This window comes from Carassius carassius, chromosome 13 (assembly GCF_963082965.1).
Source record: "Carassius carassius chromosome 13, fCarCar2.1, whole genome shotgun sequence".
Taxonomy (NCBI): Eukaryota; Metazoa; Chordata; class Actinopteri; order Cypriniformes; family Cyprinidae; genus Carassius; species Carassius carassius.
The window spans coordinates 16,170,090-16,187,259 of record NC_081767.1 but is presented as its reverse complement, the minus strand read 5'-3'; positions in this window follow the sequence as shown (position 1 = coordinate 16,187,259).

Here is a 17,170-nt window from a genome sequence, read left to right as displayed (position 1 = left end):
CCTTGAGGGTTGTGGGTTCAGGCCAGTTAAGAATGGCGTTGACCTTCTTCTCGTCCATGGCCACCCCTCCGGGACTGATTATGTACCCTAGGAATGTGGTGGAGGTCGTGTGGAATTCACATTTCTCAGCCTTGGCGTATAACTGGTATTTGATGAGGCGTTGAAGAACTGCTCAGACGTGTTGTACATGTTCAGGAAGTGTGTTGGAGTAGATCAGTATGTCATCAATATACACAATCACAGATATGTTCAGCATGTCTCTGAAGATCTCGTTAATAAATGACTGAAACACCGATGGACTATTGACCAGTCCGAACGGCATCACAAGATATTCATAGTGCCCAGTGGTGGTGGAGAAGGCGGTCTTCCATTCATCTCCCTCTCTAATGCGAATGAGATTGTATGCACACCTCAGATCCAGTTTGGTGTAGTACTGGGCAGTGCGAAGCTGTTCGAGGGCTGAAGGAACCAACGGAAGTGGGTATCTGAATTTCACAGTCATTTCGTTTCATCCACGATAATCAATGAAAGGACAAAGACCACCATCCTTCTTTTTCACGAAGAAGAACCCGGACGAAGCAGGGGATGAGGACGGTCTGATGAAACCTTTCTGGAGTTCTTCATTGATGTAATCCTTCATGGCTTCTGACTCAGGTTGAGACAATGGGAAGATGCGACCCTTTGGGGGAGAATGCCCTGGCAGAAGATCGATTGCACAGTCATATTTACAGTGAGGAGGTAAGGTGTTGGCTTGCTCCTTACTGAAAGCCTCCATAAGATCAGCATATTCCTCAGGAAGGTCGAGAATGGACTCTTGTGCTGGAGAGAGTGACACGGAACAGACAGGAATGGGTTTGACCAGAGAAAGACAGTTCTGTTGACAATGAGTGCTGCATTTCACAACTTGGCCCTCTCTCCAGGAAATCTGTGGATTATGCAGATGTAACCAGGGTAATCCAAGAATCACGGGAGTGTGAGATGTGGGGAGAACATAGAATTGAATCCTCTCCTTGTGAAGTAAACCAGCTGCCATCAAGATTTTGTGAGTGAGGTGAGTAATGGATCCAGAATCCAATGGTCGACCATCTATTGTCTCCACTGAGAGAGAGGTAGAGCATGGAATCAGTTGAATGTCATATCTCTTAGCGAACTCTTCAGAAATGAAGTTGCCAGCAGCCCCAGAATCAAGTAAAGCAGAGATAATAACTTGTTTGTTGTTTATCCATAATTCAACGGGAATGCTTACACACTGGGTATCACACATGGAAGTGAGAGGAGTACTCACCGAGCGTTGTGAGGAGGTAGATGCACGAGTGGGGCAATTGTTCCGTTGATGGCCAGGTAAGCCACAGTACATGCATAGTCTGTTATAGATGCGTCGATCTCTCCCCTCAACAGACAGATGGTAAGTGTTGATCTGCATGGGTTCAGTAGGTTCATTAGATGGCAAGAAAACTGGGTGGTCATTGCGACGAGAACTGGTTCGTCGGGCACGTTGCATATTGTCAATGGAAATGGTAAGTTCAATGAAGCAATTAAGATCTCTGCCCTCGTCTCTGCATGCTAGCTCAGCTTGAAGATCATAATTCAGACCCTTGCGGAAGAGTACCTTTAACATGTCGTTCACCCAGTTGGTTTGTGCCGCCAAAGTGCGAAATCGTAGGGCATAATCAGCCGCCGTCATTCTGCCTTGCGATAACTCCAATAAGCGATCTCCAGCTCCCTTTCCTTCCTTAGGATGATCGAACACTGCTCTGAACTGTTGTAGGAAATCATGAAAGGAAGAGAATGCAGATCCATCGGAGCCCCATACAGCAGTAATCCATTCCAGGGCTTTCTCAGTTAGCAGTGAACAATCAAAGGCGATCTTCCCAGTATCAGTAGTATAGAGCGTGGGTTGTTGTTCCACAAACAATGAGCATTGTAATAGAAAGCCCTTACACTTGTTGGCGTCACCGTTGAATTTCTCCGGGAAAGCAAGACGGGGATTCACCTGGGCGGCGTCCCTGCAGCGTGGGCAATGGCGGACGCTTCCGGCGTTGGTGTGGCCGCAGGAGCTGTATGGAGACTATGATCGGCTTTGACGAGTTCCTCTGTGATAGATGTTTCAGCTGAAACTGATTAGCAGCGATCTGACTGGCTTGGGCCGCCATGGTGGTATGCAGACCTTCATAAGCCGCTGGATCTCGTGTTGGCGAAGTCTTCTGTAATGATCCAGAACTCGACATGGGATCCATATGCAGGCTTTATTGCAGAAACACGTAGTTGTACAGGCAATGGTCAATACCAGCAATATCAGTAACGTAGGGAGAACAGAGAATCAAAATCCAGTAAACAAGCAAGGGTCGGTAGGTAGGCAGCAAAGGTACGTAGAGGATATCAAACAGGGTCGGTAACAGGAAAACAAACACGGGTAGTAACGCTCAGAAATGACAGACACAGCAAATCAAGACTTCGCGTAGAACTGTTGTAATAGTCCACCTTATATACACAGTCCTGATGAGTAGCATCTGTGATGGTGATCAGAGTCCAAGGATGGGGCTTGTGGGAAATGTAGTGTAGTCAGTGTAAATGAAAGAGTGTATGCGTGTGTGTCAGTATTCAGGTGAGGGTGCCCTCTGCTGGCCAGTAGAGGGAATCACGGGGTTCGTCTCCGTGACAGCGGACATCACACAAAGTCAGAACTACTGAGGATGCAAGTACGAAATTTGCGTACATCGAGCATCGTGTTAGTTCAGTCAGGCCATGTTAGTCACGCTTGCATCAGCTGACAGTCAGCTGTTCCTGACGTGTACCAATCCAGTCTTGACACCTATCACCTGCGATCTATTTAAATTCACATTCTTCAGTGACACATTCTCTTCCATCTCATCGCTGCTTGCAATTAACTCCCTCCTCCAACCCCAACTCCGCCACCTGAACCTGTAATCCAATCTAACTATGTTCTTTCTTTACAGTCTCTTCATTGGACGCAGTCTCTATCACATTTTGTTTACAACTCATGTAATTGTGAATTGTAATTATGTATGCTTATAATGGTTCTGTTCTGTACCACAGGGGGGTTTGTCTTGCTGCTTTGGAGTATGGCTGCATGGACAGGTGTGTGGAGTGTTGCCCAGAACATAACCATACCGCCAACACTAACTGTATGCAATTATAATTGTCATAAAAATACTTGACATAAGTGGTTCCTGACGCTTCTTTTCCGGCTTTGCTACCGTTCGGACGTTCTAGCTTACTGCTCTGCGCTTTGCTTCTTATTTCTGTACTTTTCTCTGATTTTTCTAAGATTTTTACTTCAGCAGATCAGCACAGTGCTCAAACAACAGATTTTTGGCACAAACGCTAAAACTAAAAACATTGGGACTGGAATAATACTACAAAAAGAAGACTTTGCCTCCCACTGCCAGCAGCTTACATTCCGGAGACAGGATAACAACTGCCTAAATTCAAACAGAAGAGAGAGAAAATGCCTCCTGTTGGATCTACTTGTTGCATGAACTGCTGCAAACTTCTACAAAGGATTGTGATTCTTGAAACAAAGTTACTTTCTGGACACTCAGCAGACCGTAGTCATGGACCCCCTCAGCATACAGCCGGTGAGTCCTATGAATCTTCTGAATCTCAACAGTTTATACCAAGTGTAGAGGAACAAGCCGAAACTGATCGCCACACTAATCGATGGCACAAACAGGGAGCGAGACCCAAAGGAACACGAGATATCAGATTGTCACGAGTTTCTCGTATCGCTGCCATAGCTTCCTCTACCCCAGATTCAACTATGACAAGGCTTGTAAATACTGGTATTCTATCTCCCCCTGTACATCTTGAGAACAGATTTGAAGCATTAATGTATGTGGGTGAAGAATCCCCAAATGTGTTTAACCATGGATCTGATCAGCCAGCAACTAACATTGCTACTAACAGGCGCTCAAGGTCGAGCAGACCGCGGCATTCAGCTCAGAGTGCAGCCGAGCCAAGGACTCTGATAATGGGTGACTCTGTTATCAGAAACATCCGTAGCAGGACTACAACAACATGCTGTCTTCCTCAAGCAACGGTCTCTGATGTGAACAAGGAACTTAAGAACATTCTGATGAAGCACAAGACTGCAAATCGAATCATCATCCATGTGGGAAAGAATGATATTCGGAAAGAGCAGTCAGAACTCCTTAAGAAGGACTTCAGTGAACTCTTTGAAACACTTCAAAGACTCAAAGTTCAGTCATTCATCAGTGGACCACTCCCAGCAAGGGGAACAAATATGTTTTCACGGGTGCTTGGGCTGACCACATGGCTACAAAGATCTTGCAGTAAAAAAGGAGTGAATTTCATCGACAACTTCAATCTTTTCTGGGGCCATAGACAACTGTTTAAACCAGATGGCCTCCACCCAAACAAACTTGGTGCTAGAGTGTTTAAGGACAATATCTACTTCTCCCTCCGTCATCCTTCAGCAGAATGTATCAATCCATTCAGCACACACACACTGGGTCCGAGTCATCATGTGGTTGACATATCCCACAAGGACACTGATAACACCATGCACCCAAAACAAGCATTGCTCATGGACACTATCCCTGCTGAGCCCTGCCCACAGAGCTCCTCACAGACAGACTGTGATGTATCAAAACAGCTACAAGATTCACCACCTGAGGACGACTTTCTGGAAAACAGCCAGGGAAGCCAGGACAACACATCACAGCCACCTGAAACACCAGAGACACAGGCCATCTCACCAGACACATTATCCCTCTCTCCAGCATCTCCACTTCTGTACTTCTCACAGAAAATGGATGAATTGGTGTATGCTGGGACTAAACTCTCTCACTCATTCACTGCTAGCCCTCAGATATCAACAAAAAAACGGCAGGCCCCCCAACCACCAAAGCCTGTGGGCCCTGTTCCTATGAGAGCTCTCCGACCGCTGCCACAACGCCAGGGCCCAAACCCTCTATCTGCTGAAGTTGAACCAAAAACAACTGATAGCAGCTCTCAGTGATATGTGTCGGGTCCCCGCTATAATAGCAGCAACATTTACAAATGCTTACAGAACAAGCGGGAACCCAGTGTGCCTGTAGCTTTCTCTATTTCAGTTTTATCACGTGATAGAAAGTCTAAGGCCTTCTCAAGCCGAAGGGCAAACTCATCTAAGCTGCGGCCTATTATGCATCAAACTAAGATTGATGTAAAGACACAAAGCACTGCCATCAAGTTAGCACTTTTAAACATTCGCTCACTAAAAAATAAATCATTTCTAATCAATGACTTTATAACCACAAACTATCTGGATTTTATGTTTCTAAATGAAACATGGCTAGAAGACAGCTGCAGTGCAACAATCCTAAATGAAGCAGCCCCTCCTAACTTCACTTGCATGAGTGTTTGTAGGACTGTTTAGAGAGGTGGGGGTGTAGCTGCTCTATTTAAAGATGTCTATCAATGCAAGAAAGTGTCATATGGTCAGTACTTGTCTTTTGAATATCTAGGGATTGTGCTGAAAGGTGCCCCACGCATTCTGTTTATTATTATTTACAGGCCTCCAAAATACTCTAGACTCAGCATGTGCATGGACCCACACACAAAGGTGGACACACTCTAGATCTAATTATCATTAGGGGTCTAAACATTTCATCCATTGTTATTAAGGACATAGCACTATCTGATCACTTCTGTATTTTCTTTGATATATTGATCTCTGCTACTACTGAATCTAGATCTGTCTCTGTCAGAAGGAGATGCATAAACGAGAACACAAGTGTACTATTTATGGAGGCTATATCTTTAACACCAAGAATTTCTGCAGACTCTGTTGATATTCTCCTTGATTCATTCAACTCAAAAGTTAAGAATGTTATTGATGATATTGCACCAATAATAGTCAGTAAGAAAACAAACAGACAGAAATCAGTTTGGAGAAGATCAACAGCAGTTCAGACTATGAAAAGACAATGCATAAAAGAAAAGCCGAGCAGATGTGGAGTAAGACCAAACTTGAAATTCACTATAGCATCTATAAAGACAGCCTTCATGCTTTTAATGTGAAACTAGCCACAGCTAGACAGAATTTCTTCTCAAACCTTATAAACAGTAACTTAAAAAACACCCGTACTCTTTTTGCCACTGTTGAGAGACTGATAAACCGCCCAAGTCAGATTCCCAGTGATATGCTATCAGACAGCAAATGCAATAAGTTTGCTTCCTTCTTTTCTGAGAAGATCATCAATATCAGGAAGGCGATTAGCACATCCTCAAGTAATGCAGAAGTCAGACAGATTCGGCCACAATATCAAAAAGATACTATGTCTATTTTTGAAACAATTGATAGCAAAATTCTGGAAGACATAGTGCAGCAACTAAAATCGTCAACCTGCTATCTTGACACACTTCCCACATCTTTTTTCAAAAGTGTGCTTAACTGCTTAGAAGCAGATCTCTTAGAAGTGGTGAATGCCTCACTTCTTTCTGGGACATTTCCAAACTACCTAAAAACTGCAGTTGTTAAGCCCCTCCTGAAAAAGAGCAATCTTGATAACACCATTTTGAGCACTTTTAGACCAATATCTAATCTTCCTTTTATAGGCAAAATCATAGAAAAGGTAGTTTTTAATCAGCTGAACAAATACTTAAACTCAAATGGATACCTGGACAATTTTCAATCTGGTTTCCGACCGCATCACAGCACAGATACAGCACTCATTAAGATAATAAATGATATTCGCTTAAATTGTGATTTTGGCAAAATATCGGTACAGGTATTGCTAGATCTCAGTGCTGCGTTTGACACTGTCGATCATAACATACTACTAGAGAGACTGGAAAACTGGGTCGGGCTTTCTGGGATGGTACTCAAATGGTTCAGGTAATAATTAGAAGGGAGAGGCTATTATGTGAGTCTAGGAGAGCATAAGTCTAAGTGGACGTCCATGACATTTGGAGTCCCACAAGGCTCAATTCTTGCACCGCTCTTGTTTAGCCTGTATATGATTCCACTAAGTCAAATAATGAGAAAGAACCAAATTGCCTATCAAAGCTATGCTGATGATACCCAAATTTATCTAGCCTTATCTCCAAATGACTACAGCCCCATTGACTCCCTCTGCCAATGCATTGATGAAATTAATAGTTGGATGTGCCAGAACTATCTTCAGTTAAATAAGGAAAAAACTGAAGTCATTGCATTTGGAAACAAAGATGAAGTTTTATAGGTGAATGCATACCTTAAATCTAGGGGTCGAACAACTAAAAATCAAGTCAGGAATCTTGGTGTGATTCTGGAGACAGACCTTAGTTTCAGTAGTCATGTCAAAGCAGTAACTAAATCAGCATACTATCATTTAAAAAACATTGCAAGAATGAGATGTTTTGTTTCCAGTCAAGACTTGGAGAATTTTGTTCATGCCTTTATCACCAGCAGGGTGGACTATTGTAATGGGCTCCTCACCGACCTTCCCAAAAAGACCATTAGATAGCTGCAGCTCATCCAGAACGCTGCTGCCAGGATTCTGACTAGGACCAGAAAATCTGAGCATATCACACCAGTCCTCAGGTCCTTACACTGACTTCCAGTTACATTTAGGATTGATTTTAAAGTACTTTTACTCGTATATAAGTCACTAAATGACCTAGGACCGAAATATATTGCAGATGTGTTCACTGAATATAAACCTAACAGACCACTCAGATCACTAGGATCAAGTCAGTTAGAAATACCAAGGGTTCACACAAAACAAGGGGAGTCCGCCTTTAGTTACAATGCTGCCCGCAGTTGGAATCAGCTTCCAGAAGAGATCAGATGTGCTAAAACACTAGTCACATTTAAATCTAGACTCAAAACCCATCTGTTTAGCTGTGCATTTATTGAATGAGCACAGTGCAATGTCCGAACTGATAACACTATATTTTCACTGTTTTTTTAATTGTACTTTATTATTTTTTTATGTAAAATCATTTCTAACTGTTTTTAAATTCCTTTTAAGTAAATGTTTTAATCATTTTAAAAGTTTTAAAATTGTTTTATTTTTGTTCTTCATGATTATTTTACTTTCTTTTATCTAAAGCACTTTGAATTACCATTGTGTACGAAATGAAAGTGAAAAGTGAAAGTGACGTGACATTCAGCCAAGTATGGTGACCCATACTCAGAATTCGTGCTCTGCATTTAACCCATCCGAAGTGCACACACACAGAGCAGTGAACACACACACACACACTGTGAACACACACCCAGAGCAGTGGGCAGCCATTTATGCTGCAGCGCCCGGGGAGCAGTTGGGGGTTCAGTGCCTTGCTCAAGGGCACCTAAGTCGTGGTATTGAAGGTGGAGATAGAACTGTACATGCACTCCTCCCACCTACAATTCCTGCCAGCCCAAGATTCGAACTCACAACCTTTTGATTGCAAGTCCAACTCTCTAACCATTAGGCCACAACTTCCCAAAACACATGTTTTGTGTTTATTTTGAATTATTAAAGCTTCATTTTGATTGTCCGCCGGTTCCCGCCTCCTTTTTCCGAAGATTATGGAGTTTTTAATTAATACAGCCATATATGCTTGTAACTATATATATATTTTTTTGGATTGTATAAGCCTACATACAAAGCATGCTTGTGTTTATGAATGTAACTAAGCTTCTGTTCACATATTTCTTCTATGGTGTAAATATGTTGAATGTGTTATACCCGGTCATTGGTGTTTGTGATCGTCTGAGGTGTAAATGTGTAAAGTAAGCTGTAAATATCACTGATAATATGTGTGCGATGTGGTAATTGTGTTCTTTTTTTTCTGTAAATTAGTACTAGTAACATTGACCATCACAATTATGTTAATAATGTAGTTTGTGTAAACAGCATGCTTACTTTTTTATTTCAGATATGAGGATAACAGTGCAAAAGAACCTGTTGCCAAGAGAGTCTTAAAAAATTATTATTATTATTATTTTTATGTCCTTCAGAGGACATAAGCAATAAACACATATATAGCACACACACACACACACACACACACACACATATATATATATATATATATATATATATTAGGGGTGTAATGGTACGCAAAAATCACGGTTCGGTACGTACCTCTGTTTTAAAGTCACGGTTCGGTTCATTTTCGGTACAGTAAGGGAAATAAATGCAAACATTAAACTGCAGGTTGTTTATTACTATAAACTTTTTTAAACAATTTGTTTACTTTTTAATAATATATATATAAAATAAAAAAAGAATAAGAAATAAAATACTGCTGCAAAGTTCTCCACTAAATAAAATACTCTCAGTCTCAAACCAATATCGTATAATAAAATATAATGAAAAATATAAATAAATTACTATGATTACAGTGCAGTATTACCAATCACCACTTGTAGGCCTGCTCATATTTAAAAAAAAAATCATTTATTGCGTTGGACCGATCGGAATTAAGAGCAAAGGTCTGTTTAAATGCTGACGGGAGCTGCGTTTGAATTACAATCGTTTTTTTTCCTAGTTGTAGTGATGTTCACACTCGCGTGATGCCTTTTGAAAACCTTAGGCCGGTGACACACTGGCATATTGCACCTGTCACACATAGTCTATTTTGCCGTCAATACTGTTGACAGTGTCCTTTATCAGTAGAAGAAGTATCCAGAAGACGATCATCAACAACCTCCACAAGGAGAGTAAGACACAAAAGGTCACTGCTGAAAGGGCTGCTGTTCACAGAGTGCTGTATCAAAATATATTCATAGAAAGTTGACTGGAAGGAAAAAGTGTGATAGGAAAAGGTGCACAAGCAGTAGGGATGACCACAGCCTTGGGAAGATTGTCAGGAAAAGCTGATTCAAGAACTTGGGAGAGCTTCACGAGGAGTGAACTGAAGCTGGTGTCAGCGCATCAAGAGTCACCACAATCAGATGTCTTCAGGAAAAGAGCTACAGCTGTCACATTCCTAGAACCATCCCACTCCTGAACGAGAGAATAACGTCTGAAACATTTCACTTGGGGTAAGGAGAACAAGAACTGGACTGTTGCTCAGTGGACCACAGTCTTCCTTTTAAATGAAAGTAAATTTAGCATTTCATTTGGAAATCAACGTCTGGAGTCTGGAGAAAGACTGGAAGGGCACAGAATCTAAAGTCCAGTGTGAAGTTTGTGAAGTCAGAGATGATTTGGGTGTCATGACATCTGCTGGTGTTGGTCCATTGTGTTTTATCAAGTCCAGAGTCAACGCAGCCATCTACCAAGAGATTTTTGGGAGCACTTCCATCTTCCATCTGCTGACAAGCTTCATGGAGATGCTGATTTCCTCTTCCAGCAGGATGTTAGCACCTGCCCACAGTGCCAAAACCACTTCCATGTGGTTTGATGACCATGATACTACTGAGCTTGATTGGCCAGCCAACTCACCTGACCTGAAGATAAGTAACATCTGACAAACAATACAGACGAGCTGATGGCCACTATCAAAGCATTTTGAAAGAAATATTTCAGTCTGTGTGCAATGAATCTAGAATACAATAAAGTTTGCTTTTTTAATTAAATTACAAAAAATAAAGAACTTTTCCATGACATTCCCATTTTTTGAGATGCACCTGTATATGATCACTATGGTGACCGCTACAGGCACAATTGAGGCAGCTACCAGCTCCTCGTAGGACCCCGGGGTCAGGAGTCATAGCAATACACACACAGAGAACATAAACGTTAGTGGCAGCACCATCGTCGTGTGTTTGACAACAGAACAGCGTGTAGTAAGAAGGTGTGTACAAAGTAATGCTTAGATTATTATTCTGCTTCAGACTGTGTCTGCCCTGACCCGATTCTTTAGCACCAAAACAAACACACCCATACCCCAACAGGACCTGCTACGGTGGCCGAAAAAGCTAAACGTGCTGCAAATGACAAAAACACCTGCAAATTATGAAAACATCTTCATCAGTTTGACAACACATGCTGCAAATATTCACAATACAAACAAATAAAGAAATGTGCTGCAAAAACACAGACCACATCAGAAATATTTAAGGGAACCGTAAAGTGACAAATATGGCTGGGACATAATTTATCAATGTTTGCTCTGAAAAGATCTTTGTTTATTTTAACAATCCTGGTCATACGATTCCTTAGCTTTTTTTGTGTGGATATTATTAGCCAAAATAAGCTGACTAAATTCACAATTACTGTAACTGTGAAAGGTTATGTAAGGTATTTGTACAACTGTGGTTATACAAATGATAATCAATACGGCAAAAAAAACTTGTTTAAATTTTCTTTTTGTTGGGGTAATTTTGTTTGTGTTGAGTATTTGCAAAACATTTCTGTATTTGTTTGTGTTGTGAACATTTGCCGCTTGTTTTTGTATTTCGTTGTGTTGGGAGTATTTGCAGCATGTGTGCTGTCAAACTGATGAAGATGTTTTTTTAATTTGCTGGTGCTCTTTCTATTTGAATGTGTTTTGTGAAGATGCAGCGCGTTGAGTTCTCTCGGCCACCGTGCCTTGCCCCTATTTTGAAATCTTCACCCCACACATACATACGCAACCATGGTAAAGACGATCGCAGAAACAAGCGAAGATGACACACAAGCATATTCCAACAAAAGCCAACATGGATAAGTTGTGTGAAACAAAGCAAAATCAACCTTACTCACCTATAAAAAAGAAACAAAGAAACCTCGGCGTCCGATTCGACCCCCTCCCAATCCTTGAGTTTCTCTCCACCGATGGAAAGCTGCTCCGTTATTTACACAGGTCCTGCCTCTTGCCTGATTATAGACCCTCTTTTTTATCCGCCATCTCTCTCAATCTGTGGTCGATCTGCTTATATGCTAATTTTGAATAAAAGAGTCTGCTAAATGACTAAATGTAAATGTAATGTAATATGCGTCCTGTCACTGTGCACTCAAATTGAGCGCTCTCTTCTTGCTATCAGGACAAGACATTCCCCCTTAACGCTGATTGGCTACAAGTTTTGGGACTCGCTGTTTACAAGCTGTTTTGGGACTCCGTCAGACACTGCGGTCAAAAGCGTGTTTCAAAAATCGTTTAGTACAAGCTTAAGGAACAGCAGGCCGGGTCGCCACTACTTAGACTAATGTACATAGCGGAAACCCTGATTAATCTTCTGTTTACTAATAGAGCCTTTCATTGAGACAGTGAGGGGGACGGATCTGGTTACTATGAATCTTGGGGGGGGGGGGGGGGGGGTCATGTCCCCCCCTTCCCTAGTGCCATCTGCGCGCATGGTTGTATGGCCTTATTTCAGTGACTTCAAAATTTTAGATTTACACTAACCACGCATAAACGGTGCTTTGTCATAAACACAATCATGTTGTAAGATTCCACCCACCTAGGGTTGCCACCTTCAATACAGAAAAATAAGGGACGCCTGGGAGGGGCACCCCCTCGAGGCCACTATAACCACAGGTCAGATGACATGCCAGTGGTGGTAAATCACAACTTAAAACATGTTTTCATAAAAATATTAATAGCTAATGAACTTTAGTAATTGTATAAGTTGGCGTTAACACAGATTTTGGATAAAATATTTGTCAATGTTTGCAGACAGTAACACCATCCAAACAGTGAAACCACATAATAAATAACCGATACTACAAACATTTCTAAATTCATGTAAAACACAATTTTTTTTATTATTATTATTAGTAAGTTAATGTTTTTATATAGTGTATTGTTAATTCTACAGTAGACTATTTAAGATGACAATCATTTAAATTAGTTAAGTTATTTGCTTCACATAGGCACTGTAATTTTATTATTACATATATCTCTCTTATCTGGGGTATCTGGAGCAGCCTCCGCCATTCTTTCAAATCACTCTCTTTCAAATCGAATCCCGCCCTCCTCCGACTCTGATTGGCCGTGAACCTGAAACAAACCAATCAATCCAACGATGGCAGCGAGTATTACCCAATCAGGGGCAGAATAGGACGAGTCTTCACAGAATGTCTGTGGGATGATTTGCATGAGATGCTGCACTGAAGACAACTCCGAAAATACGGGACAAACCCCGTCCCGTATTGATTCAAAATGGGACGCACTATTTTATTCTCAAATACAGGACGATTCCGTATTTTAAGGGAAGGGTGGCAACCCTACACCCACCAGCCCAAAAAGTTCAATCCAGCGTCCTGGTTGTAGTTTAATTTGTATTCTGTCTTTCACGTGCGCTTCTGAATTTATCAGGATTTAGTTAGAATTGTACTTCAATTTGACTCCAATTTCACGGGATCATTACATTTTGGCAATATTTCTATCAAAAGCTGATCAACAGATATTAATTGTTTATTAATTTTCATATTTGAGTATTCTGGAAATCCCATACTTTCAATTATTCATCCATTAGGGACCAGGTATTGCACAGGAATTACACTCGGCTGATTGCATTGGTGCTTCAGTATGATCTGTCCTGAACGCATTTTTGCGAAATACCACTAAACATTAATCTACTTGAAAAAATTGGGGGGGGGGAGTCGTGGCCTAATGGTTAGAGAGTCGGACTCACAATCGAAGGGTTGTGAGTTCGAGTCTCATGCCGGCAGGAATTGTGGGTAGGGGGAGTGCATGAACAGTGCTCTCTCCACCCTCAATACCACGACTTAAGCCCCTTTCACACTGCACGTCGGACCCTGCATATTGCCGGAACATTGCCGGGTTGCCTTCTGTGTGAAAGCAACCACGTCCCGGGATTGATTCCGGCATTGAACCCGGGTCGGGGACCTAGTAACATTGCCGGGTTCAACCCGGGACGAGCGTTGTGTGAACAAAAGCCAGATCTAATGCCGTGTCGAACGATGACGTGCTTACCGGCTGTTTTGAAGGAAGATCAACGTTCGCAACGAAAAAATATGTGCAAACCGTAATGAAGCAGAGATCAGTTTGTTCCTCACTTTCCGCGCTGACGCCGAGATCGTTCACTTGCTTCAGTGAAAGTATAACGTGCCTAACGTTTTCGACTCGTACATTACACGTCACGCCCTGATGTCACGTGTCGTTACGGGATCTTTACGGGTTGTGTGTGAAAGCACGCACATATCCCGGGTAATCACTGGCAGTGTGAAAAGGCAAAATCTAGCGACCCGGGAATAATTGCCGGAACACTTTAACCGTGTATTTGCTGGAATGGCAGTGTGAAAGGGGCTTTAGGTGCCCTTGAGCAAGGCATTGAACCCCCAACTGCTCCTCGGGCACCGCAGCATAAATGTCTGCCCACTGCTCCAGGTGTGTGTTCACAGTGTGTGTGTGTGCACTTTAGATGGGTTAAATGCAGAGCACGAATTCTGAGTATGGGTCACCATACTTGGCTGAATGTCAGTCAGTTTAAAAATGATTTCAGAAGAGATCAGAATAAGTCAAATGTAATAATTTATTATCAGTCAAGTAAATATGTATATGCCAATTGAATCGTCAATTTAAAGATAGCAAATCAATACAAGACATCAAATTCTCAAAGATAAATCTAGGAGTAAAGGGTGGATACCTGAATTCACGAAGATACATAGTACGTACTGTATAGAGTATGTGGACATCATCCATACTACTGGTTTTCTGGCTACAGAATCGCCAAGTAGTGTTTTGTCACTTCCCTTATCTACTCAGACCAGACAAGAAATCTTCAAATCAGCTTAACAAACATAAAAGACCTTTTGTTTTTTTAGGTTCGTATGGAATAAAATCACTGTCAAAAATAATCGTACATAATTCAAAACATTTGTGTGTAATTTTAATATACTCGTGTGTAATTTAAAACTATTGTACGTAATTCTGTTTTTTGTCAGAGTTGGATTCCAAAATCTACGGCCACGACAGTTTACAGATTTTGTGTGTTTTTTAGAGTACAACTCTAAAATGTACAACTGTGACCGTTTACAGACACGGCGCTTGTTTTCACAATAGCTCTGTTACACACACGACATGCGAATTACGACCACGAAGTGCGGTGTGCGAAACGACTGTCATAAATACGTCATCAAGGTCACAGGCATTACTATCCGAGGGAAGATGAATTGATTCAACGAAGTGCGCATGCGCCCCACCAAAGTTTTAAACCACTGGCGCCGAAATGGAGGATCAGCAGCCAATCGCTCACACCTCGTCTCAGGTAAGTTAATTATTATTATTTTTTTTTTAATCTGACATGTTTAAGCAGGGGTCATCAAACTTGTTCCAGGCGGTCATGAGGTTGAAGCTAAACTCTGAAGGACACGGGCCCTCCAGGACCGAACTTGACAACCCCTGTGTTTAAGGGTTAACGTTAGTTATAACTAAGAGCAGAGAGTAGCAATATTACAGAGATAATATAGTAGGTAAGATAAGCTCTCAGAGTACATGTAACGTTAGGTGCTTAAAGAAGACAGTTGTTTAGGAGGTCATCACTGCAGCCTGTAGCGCGATGAGATAGGGTTACATAAAAGAATGAGCAATTTTTAGTGTTGACTTCCTAACAGCCGTGTTACGTGCACTGTACGTTAATACACAGGACATGTTATATAAGTTATATAAGTGTTCACTGTTTTAAGTATTGAAGTCATGTTTCATTTATCACTAATAGTCTAGTCAATTTAGGAAAAAAGGTTGAACAAATTGCAACAGAAGCAGACTGATTTTTTATCAATATGTCCAGAGTAAGGAAAAAAAAGCCCAGAAGAATCCCATTAGGGGAAAGTTTCGAAAAAGACCCAAATATAGCCTATTCATTCTTTTTCTCTCGTGAATAGGGTAACATTTTTAACCTTTAGATATCACCATGAAAATGAGTTGATTACTTACATCAAGACAAACAAAAATGTATTACAGGTTTTTTTAATTGTTTGTTAACATGGACAAATGGTGCATAATCTAATTCAATATGTGCTAATTTGCATAAATACAAAAAAACAGATCTAAACATTAATTCTAGCCAGGTGAAAATGTCTTGTTAAATTTTGTTGACAAATAACAGTAAAATACTTAATATTAAGATCTGAGTGGAACCCATTTAGGCTACCCATGACCATTAATACAGAGGGGCAGGAAGAAATACTTTGGTTCCTACTTAGGCTGGTTCCTTTATTAATTTTTAAGAGATTATATTTGGGGCTGTTTCTGGGGGACGAGTCTGAGGCAAGAACATGAGACAATAGTAAGGATAATGCAGAAGACAAAAGGTAGGCAAAATAAAAAGTAAATCCCCAGAAACAGTCCCACGGACCCAACCCCAAACCCCATCTCTGCATTAGTAATTAATAAAGGCTGGTTTCTAAAGTACTTCTTCCTGCCTCTCTGTATTAATGCTCATGGGTAGCCTAAATAGGTTCCATTCAGACCTTAATATTAAGTATTTTACTGTTATCAGCAAGATTGAACAAGACATTTTCACCTGGCTATACCCAATGTTTAGATGTGTTGTGGTATTTATGCAAATTAGCACATACAGAAATAAATGACTGTGTAAGTTAAATTGTTTTTAAACCATTGATTTATCTCTATCAACATAATCACACACAATATTGTAGTAACAAGATTTTGTAATCTTTATTTGCTGGAAAATGACAATCAGTCAAGTTTGTGTTTTAAGCACATCTGACACATTCCTAAACCTGAAATGTAAAGCAGAATGTGCTCCACTTTCAGGTTATTGTAGACTATGTAAGCACACTGCCATATGCATCATTTATTTTTGCACTGTTAATCAATTTTACATTTTCACTTAGTGCAGGTTAATGTAAGGAAGATAATGTACTACAGATATTTAAATCCTTTTAGTATGTACTCCACTTCTTCACTGCCTGACCATCATCTTAATATTTATGCAGTTGTTTTTATTATTTTGTATATCTAAAGCACCTTGTTCAGTAAGTATTTAGATGTTTTTCATATCTGTCACGGTCTAAGCATGATCTGTTTCTGTTGTTCTGATGAAGGAAGCTTGTGTTGGGGAGGATTCAGTGTCTATTGAGGCACATGTGAATGTGCTACAAAGGGAGTATCAGAAAACACATCCAGACCCCTCGACGGTCAAAGACCACACAACATGCTCCTGGAGACGTTGAGAAAGCACGGAAGGAATCTCTGTGGAGGATGTACTCAAAAAATACACATACTTAAGGACACCTGCTGGAGTGAGTATATAAAAAAAAGCTCATCAACTGTAAAATATCTTGTTTAAAATCTTTTCAGGTAATATTTTATTCTT